This window comes from Phyllopteryx taeniolatus, chromosome 7 (genome assembly GCF_024500385.1).
Source record: "Phyllopteryx taeniolatus isolate TA_2022b chromosome 7, UOR_Ptae_1.2, whole genome shotgun sequence".
In the NCBI taxonomy this organism is placed as follows: Eukaryota; Metazoa; Chordata; class Actinopteri; order Syngnathiformes; family Syngnathidae; genus Phyllopteryx; species Phyllopteryx taeniolatus.
In genome coordinates this window covers 3,443,145-3,452,160 of record NC_084508.1, presented here as the reverse complement: position 1 = coordinate 3,452,160, position 9,016 = coordinate 3,443,145, and the positions used below count along the sequence as shown (strand labels likewise).

Here is a 9,016-nt window from a genome sequence, read left to right as displayed (position 1 = left end):
CCACAATTTTGTTGTCAGATAATCATGTTTAATGCTAATGGCTTCAATGAGATGAAATATGATTGTCCAACAAGAAAATTGTGGCTAGTGAAAATGCTGAGTGGCGAGTAACTCTAGGAAACCGCGAGCCACGGAGGCTGGTGAGCCTCTCAAAAGAGTCAAAAGAGTTCATGCTCTGTATTCATCGTTACTTACTGGGGACTACCAATGAAAATGAGTATCAAGATAACGCCGGCATATTTCTATATATATTTGTTTTTGTCTATAGAGTTCATTAATGCGCACTAAAGAAATAAATGGGGGGGGAAGAGAAAATGAAACGTGCAGACAAAAAATTGGTTGTCAGTCAATTGTGGCTCAGACATTTATTGATTTATTTTTCATTTTCGTTTATCTGTGTCAATACACCCGTTTTGATAAACGACTCTGGGACCTCGACATTTGTCATCTATTTGAAATCCTCCACGACTTCCGGTCGGGACGGCGGCGTGAAACAATCGTTCGGCGGAAGATATTTTATCTGGTGCAATTCATCCATCGTGCGTGAATGAACAAACAAGTCCTTTTCATCAGCGAACGATCGTCCATCTTGCGTTTGCTGCGTCACAAGTCAGCGGAGGAAGACGACGCTCCATCACCCAGGCTGCGACACATCAAGGCGGCCACGCAAACACGCTAAAAGTTGAACAGAACGAGTGCAGAGAAGTGCAAAAGAAGAGTGTCATTCGGCTATTTTTGTGATGTCACAAATAGTGACGCATCGGATTTTCGGACACTATTTTCGGTTTCGGTCCAAAAGACTTTTGTTACCGAAATTGAATGTTGTTATGACCGCAATAAGTGCGGTCGTGTGCGGCGCGTCCACATCGAAGCTCCCTGCTTTCCACTGTTCATATCGGGGAATTCTTGTCGCACACTGTTTGGAGCCGCCCCAGCGACCGACGAGCGCCGGCTAACGCGTCTAAAAACGACGCCGAGCCGCGGAGGCGAACGTTCGCTTCGGTGTCAACGCAGCATGAGTCGCTAATCGCTGCTGACGAGCACCGGCGGACGAAGAATAATTAAGAAAAAGACAAAGAAGCGATGCTAATTGCTAAGCTATCGTGACACGGAGTCGTAGGACACCGAAATAAGCGATCGGGTGATGCAGTAAACTTTTGGAAACACATCGGTCTGGCTGGAATTGCACTTTAGCGACGCGTAACCGACTTTGACGGGTAAAATAGCAGGCAAATTAATAAGTGTCTAAGAGAGAAAATATAACTCTAGAATTTAATAACAATGACAGAGAAATTATTATCTTGTACAATTGAACGTGGTTATTTTTTATCCCGTTACACAATATACTGCAATAACTGTCCTATGGTAATGTTCTTGATATCATTTTAAAAATATGGAAATACAGACAAATTCTTCTTGAAGCGAATTTCTACAGGTTGGCAGCTGTGCAGTCGTAGCCGTAAATGCAATTTTACGAATTATTGACTTAGTCGTTTATTTTGGTGTTTCGGTTTCCAGTTTTCGACATCTGGTTCCTCATTTTCGGTTTCGGCCAAGAATTTTCATCTTGGTGAATCACTCGTCACAACCATCTTCCATAATAGATTACATTCTTTTTTTTTTTTTAAATGAAAAAATTCAACACATAATTGCTTATCATGACAGAGTAAAAACATTTTCCGAAATTTTGGCTCATTTACGAAAAATGGAACTCAACTCCGTTATCGCATGCCTTGCCCTCTAATGTGGAAGTCCAATCAAAAGCTGTTGGCTTGCCACATGCCCCTCGCCCAATCTGATAATGAAAACGTCTATTGGACGTCATTGCGCAGCTGTACCTAATGTACTGTCCGGCGGGCGTCCTGCTTGCGCGATGCTTCCGGAAGCTGCTGGCTTGACATGTTCACTCCCGAGAGAGAGCGAGAGAGAGAATCAAAGAGGGTATTAGGCAAGCGGGGTTATTCCCCACGCTTTGCTGCAGGCTGCCGCTAATCTGTGTGCCTTTCTGGAGAAACGAGGTTAGTTAAGCATTTTAATGGCCTTCGCCCTGTGATAATTAGGCCTGCCCTGGAGGGAGCTCCACTTGAGCCACTCGGGCCTTGAAATGGAGCCCGCCGTGCGCACGCACACGCACAATGATCCCGAACTAATTCCCCGAGTAAATATTTTCTCCCGTGCCTTCTGCGGCTTCTTTCTCCTCAAACTTGTCTTCTTTTTTTTTTTCTCTCCTTCCCCTCCTCCTCTGCTTTTATTTTCACAGGCACCACTGGCTCGGGCGAGGGGACCGTACCATTGTTGATTCGGGGGTGTGGTATGGTATGGTATGGTATGGTATGGTATGGCGGCGCTTAGTTTTTGTAACCACGCCCCCCGCCCCCGCTCAACTGTCAATCAAATACCACTTGTACGACCACGCTACTTCATCTAGCATCTGTCTTACGCCGACACGTAACTGCATGTTTGAGCCGCTTAAAGGTTCCGGTGGGTGGAATATATCCCACCGGTTCGTTGTGGGTGTTTTCCATGCCGCGACAACGAGGCGCTCTAAAGCACCAGTCCATACGCTGGCTGTCCCGTTGGACTCTCCCCCACTCTTCTTTCTGTGTCGTGCGTGCACTCACGGCCAACAACGAGGCACGGTAGCGGACTGTCCGAAGGGAAATGTTTTTATTCTGAGGAAAGGGGGGATAAAACAAAATGGAGTGACATTTTTGCGTGTTTGTTCATACTTTTCTGGTTCCGGATGTTTGTTACATAGCAGGCTAATTCCTAGATTCGCCCCTTTATCCAGATCCTCAACAAAATGGTTCTTCCCATTGCCTTCGCTGTTGACAAGCAGCACTGTGCACAAATTTCCCTTTCCTTCTTTTCTCTTTGAGATAAAGGTGACACGACACAGGCTTGAACATTTTCCCTCACAATTGCTCAACACTTTCCCCTCTGTTGTTTCTTGTCTGACTGGCGTGACCCTTGACCCCGGGATCCCGCGTAGGGACCACCCTGACTGACGCAGGCTCCGGTCCTCGAGGGGATGGGGAAGTGTCGGAAACATTGTCCCCCCCCCCCCCCCCGAGCTACGGCCGCCATTGTTCGTCGCCACAAAAGACAGACGCCGCATTGGAAGTGCGCCACATCCACTTGAACTCGCTTGATTGGTCCGTGTGGACGGCGCTGTCACAAAACAACCGCGCCTGAGCGTCATCAAATATTCATGAGCGTGTGGGTTGTACTGCTCAATGTATCCCACAGGAAGGCCTCCCATTGTTAACGAGACATGTTCAATAGCTTCTATTCTATTGCTGCACGAAATGATTGACAGGTGAGCTGACCAATGTCTGCATAAAAGGGTCAATAGGAAAGTTTCCGACTGCTAGCAATATTTGAATGTAGCCTCATGTCAATCCCCGCCCCCCCCCCGCTGCCTCGTGTCTCTCCAGGAAGTTGGATGTTGTATTTTTTAGAATGTACAATCAATTAAAAATACAACCCCAATTCCAATGAAGTTGGGACGTTGTGTTAAACATAAATCAAAACAGAATACAATGATTTGCAAATCATGTTCAACCTATATTTAAACGAATACACTACAAAGACAAGATATTTAATGTTCGAACTGATAAACTTTATTGTTTTCAGTCAATAATTTTAAAATTTTATGGGTGCAACACGTTCCAAAAAAGCTGGGGCAGGGTCATGTTTACCACTGTGTTACATCACCTTTTCTTTTAACAACATTCAATAAACGTTTGGAAACTGAGGACACTAATTATTGAAGCTTTGTAGGTGGAATTCTTTCCCATTCTTGCTCGATGTACAGCTTCAGCTGTTCAACAGTCCGGGGTCTCCGTTGTCGTATTTTACGCTTCGTAATGCGCCACACATTTTCAATGGGAGACAGGTCTAGACTGCAGGCAGGCCAGTCTAGTACCCGCACTCTTTTACTACAAAGCCACTCTGTTGTAACGTGCAGAATGTGGTTTGGCATTGTCTTGCTGAAATAAGCAGGGGCGCCCATGAAAAAGACGTCGCTTGGATGGCAGCATATGTTTCGCCAAATCCCATATGTACCTTTCAGCGTTAATGGTGCCTTCGCAGATGTGTTAGTTACCCATGCCATTGGCACTAACACAGCCCCATACCATCACAGATGCTAGCTTTTGAGCTTTGCTTGTGAATGAAGCCCCTTTTCTACCCAATCACGGCACCCACCTGTTCCCAATTCGCCTGTTCACCTGTGGGATGTTCCAAACAGGTGTTTGATGAGCATTTGTCAACTTTTTCAGTCTTTTTTGCCACCTGTCCTAGCTTTTTTGGAACGTATTGCAGCCATAAAATATGAAGTTAATGATTATTTGCTAAAAACAATAAAGTTGATCCGTATGAACATTAAATGTCTTTGTCGTGTATTCAATTAAATATAGGTTGAACATGTTTTGTAAATCATTGTATTCTATATTGACTTATGTTCAACACACGTCCCAAATTCATTGGAATTGGGGTTTTATAAGAAAGGTGATCAACTTACCTGACGACCCGGTGAGAACGGTGACGTGATGTATGCAGTGGTGTTCAAAGCTCAGCTGAGCGGCTGTATAGGACACACTCCACTGTTATACATTATTATTATCTTTACCCTTGATTTGAGGTAGAAAGCTGTCCAATTCCTCCTTTTTAACTTTTGTTGCTAACCGGAATTAAATAATACAGCCAAGAAACTAGAATAGTCTGCGAGCCTCCGTGTGCGCGGTGGACACGTGAAGACAATCAACAGACTTTTCGGTAACGCCTCCTGTCACAACAGTCTGATTGGCTGTTCGTCCCGCTGTGCACTGTTGTAAAATAATAATTCAAATTGAATTGAACACGGTGGGGGCGACTGCTTAGCACATCCGGCTCGCAGTTCTGAGGACCGGGGTTCAAATCTAAGCCCCGCCTGTGTGGAGTTTGCATGTTCTCGCCGTGCCTGGGTGGGTTTTCTCCGGGCACTCCGGTTTCCTCCCACATCCCAAAAACATGCATGCTAGGTTGATTGGGAACTCTAAATTGCCCTTAGGTGTGAATGTGTGCGCGAATGCTTGTTTGTTTCTATGTGCCCTGACTTTGTCGCAATGATGTAAAATATTACACTAGCCGCTAAGCTAACATGGATGAGTCTTTTTCCTGTGTTTAATTCCAACTCAACAGTCCTGAAAGCAAAGAGAGGTGCACCAAACCGGTCCATCAATCACACGCCGGCCTGCAAATGTTTTGCTATTAACGTCTAATTACTCCACGCTGATAAAGGAGCAAATAAATCAAGTTCTCCCAGTTGATGAACTGCAAAGTGTTGATAAGTAACATATTTAAATGCGGGTTTTATGTTAACATCCCGCCACAGACAGTCAGACCATCCATCAAAGGGGGGCGCGCACGTGTCCTCAATGTTGGGAAAACATCCGTCTTCAAGCTGGGAGGCTCGTCCTTGGGACACACACACACACACACACACACACCAGACAGCTTCAGTGTCAGAGATAAATGACGGCTGACATCGTGGCCTGGAGAGACGGCGTGTTGGAGATAGTTCCCGCAAAAGGTTCCCAGAGCCAAACAAGTGTCGGCGTGCGGGAAAGCGGGATGACTGACTCGTGTGTGTGTGTGTGTGTGTGTCCCCCTGACCCCCTCCCCAAAACAACAACAACAAAAAACGTCCGCTGAACAAAACTTACTTGACTGACAAGCGGTCACCAAACGGGATTCCATTTCTGCTCTTTCCCGACCTGTCGGTCATGTGACTCAGTCTTCATGAAGACATTGGTCAGTCAGTTCCGTGGTCGTGCTAACTGTAACACAAAAAGTACAAATAGATCAGAATTTCCACAAACATGCTACGAGTAGTAGTAGCAGTAGTGTTTTCTGCATAATCATGTACACTAACACATTATTATTGGTGGAAGTCTTTGGGGGGGGGGGGAACCTGAATCTGCAGCTTAAAGCTAATCTGGCCCAAACTGATTGAGTTGAATGGGAATGTCTTTTTTTTTTTAATGTAATCCTCCCGACACACGACGAGCTAGCGCGTACGTTAGCCTCACCTATGGCCCGCCTGCGTTCGCTCCTTTTATCCGGCGCTGTGTTGCTCTCTGCCCGTCCTCGCCACCCTGCTTTTTTGTCCCGTCTCAAGGCCACACGTCTCCCGCCCCCATCCTTCAGCTTCAACCCCAACGCCCCCCACCCCCCCCTGCGCCACGTCCCCTACCCATGCTCCGAGGCGGCCGTCTACTGACCCTTTGTGGCACCTTTATCACACGGACTTCCTCACCGTGGGCTACTTAAGCGCAGCGCTAACTGCGAGTCCTGCGGGTCCTGCGAGTGTGTGTGTGATTGTGCTCCGCATTGAGCGGCGAGATGAGGATTAACACCGACACTCGATAAAGGGGTCAGAGGTGTGCGCTGATTATTTGTGTGTGTATGTGTGAGACTGGGAGTGTGTGTGTGTCACGCAGGTGGGAAAAGTGGGCTGGGGGGGGGGACACGGCTGCAAGGTTGAGGTGAAATAGATGGATAAGGTTAGCCGAGTTATCAGACAGGAGCATCACAATCAAGCTGTCAGCTCAATGCCTTCCCTCTCTCGCTCGCTCACTCGCTCACTCTCTTTCTTTCTTTTTCTCCCCCTCTCGCTGACTGCCTTCCTTTTGATAAACACGGGAATAGGATTACAATTGGGAGTGTTCCCGGGGCAGCCCGTCGGCCGGCCCCACCAAAAGAGAGTCTACGTACCAGTGCATTACAGAAGCATAAAATATGATGGCCTCGTGTGATTTCGCTTCGCCAATCATCAAAGGGAGAGCAAAAAGAAGTCTTTGGCTTGCCATCTTATCCCAGGCTTGTGACGGTCGACTGTCAAAGCAAATCAAAATGGCTTCCATGAGATGTCCAAGCACCGTCTTTCGCTCCTGTGGAAGACCAGGAACTGATGAAAAGGTAGTGATGACATAGACCAGGAAGGAAGGAAAGACAATAAAAATATGATTTAAACCAGGAAGTGATCACCATAAAGTAAAGACATAGATCAGGAAGTGCTTACAAGTAAGCGAACATAGAGCAAGAGGCGATGACGTGGATCAGGAAGTGACGACATAGACAGGAAGTGGTGATGAATTGATGCCAGGAACAGATTACATGGACCAGGATATGATGACATAGACCAGGAAGTGATGAGGTGGACCAGGAAGAGATGACCAGGAAGTAATGTAGAGAAGGAAGCGATGACCGGGAAGTAAGAACATATACCAGGAAGTGATGACGTAGACCAAGAAGTGATGATCGAGACCAGGAAGCAATGACTTGGAATCGGACCTGATCATGTATTCCAGGGAGTGATGCTGTAGACCAAGAAGGGATGACCACAGGAAGTGTCTTTTGGCAGCCATCTACAAACCTCAATTCCAATGTTTTGTAAAATATCAATTAAAACAGAACACGATGATTTGCAAATCCAATTCAACCAACAGTATATTCAACTGAATACACTGCAAAGACACGATATTCAATGTTCAAACTGATAAATGTTTTTTTCACTGGGAAATTTGAGTAATGCTCAAAAAACACTTGTTTGGAACATTCCACAGGTGAACAGATTAATTGGAAACAGGTAAGTTGCTTACTGCAAGCTGAGTTGTTCAGTTGCTCTATGTTGCGAGCCAAAATTGGACTTATGAGTACGAATCAGATACACCTCCGCTCAAGACAAGTCACCGATGCGCTTTCACTTTCGGACGTTTTCGGAACGGTACGAGCAACCAAACACGCAACATACAAAATGAAAACACTCGCAAGGAGCACGGAGCAGATGCTAACACGGCGCTGAACGGGGCAACAAACCAATCGGAGCTGGAGTCCTGACATATCTCACTAGGCCACGCCCCTTTAAAAGCGAATAAATGATTGAATACTGTACGACTGCGTGTGTAAGTGATTTATGGCTTCATGACGCTTCATAAAGCCAGTGTATTTCCTTACATTCACCTTTGTTTTTTTTTTGCGTTTTTACCGTATATGTGTTTTACAATAACATGCTGTTTTTCTAATTTAAAGACGTAAGGAGAAAAGTAGTTTTTTTTTGGGGGGGGGGGGGGCAGCCAGAACGGATGAATAGCATTTCAATTCATTTCAAGTATTGCTGTTGTTATTATCTTCGCTCTGGTTGGCTAACTAAAATGACGAGCTTGTTCTCCCACCACAATAAACAAACAGATTGAATTAAGTTGGACTGTACACATTTCTGTACGTTGTTTTTCTAAGGCAGGCAAAGGACACACACACACACGCATGCACGCAAATTAATTAGCATAGTTGTCGTAGTGGTAGATTATCATATGTATAAACACGTTGCTTTGTGTCGGGGAGATGCAAACTTGTTTTGGCTGCGAGCGTTCATTGTCTCGTCGCAATAGGATCAGGAACAGGAAGAGAACAAGTAACAACAAGTGCAAACACCGACACACTCATCTCGCCTCCATTCTTCCCCTCGAGCTCAAATCCCTTCTTTCCCTCCGAGCTCAGCCGCCATGTTGCCGGCTGGTCCAGCCAGGAATCCCGGCGGATACAAAAGCAGGCGGCGCCACGATGGCCGGCGACGACGCCAGCGAGCGAAGCCAAGGCAAATTGCTCAGGGAGACGTCGGTCCAATTGGATGACGTCCCTCGCTGTGTAATTCCCACGCTGGCAATGGCCGTGAACGCCTCAATCAGGTGTGTAGTGGAGGGGGGAGGGGCCTGAGCGGAGGAGACCGGGCTCATTTGCATGTCCAAGTATGAGGGGAATTCCTCTAAGGGAGCAGCCAGGCTTTGATGTCTGCATTCCCACTTGGATTTATGGCACTGAAATAGATGGTAATGGATCGTTCATCATCCCACCCGCCGTCACCTTCTAAACCGCGCTAAGCTTCAAAGAGACCTTCAAGAACCTTTTCCCCACTTCTGATCGAGACCAGGAAGTGGTGGCACAGATGAAGTGAGAATAACAAGGAAATGAT

General features: G+C 46.4%; 1 long non-coding RNA gene across 5 annotated transcripts; it reads right to left on the bottom strand.

Annotated features, from left to right (window-relative positions):
* Positions 1–335: 335 nt before the first annotated feature.
* LOC133481218 (uncharacterized) lies at positions 336–8,761 on the bottom strand. Of its 5 annotated transcripts, none has more exons than XR_009789476.1 (6): positions 7,273–8,761; positions 6,760–6,952; positions 5,709–5,822; positions 4,526–5,460; positions 1,839–1,906; positions 336–675 (listed from the first exon to the last, which is right to left on the bottom strand). It is a non-coding gene; the product is annotated as an uncharacterized LOC133481218 (long non-coding RNA). The 5 variants fall into 5 exon arrangements; XR_009789475.1 differs by having other exon boundaries at positions 6,760–6,935; XR_009789479.1 differs by having other exon boundaries at positions 6,760–6,879.
* Between the last annotated feature and the right edge of the window lie 255 nt (positions 8,762–9,016).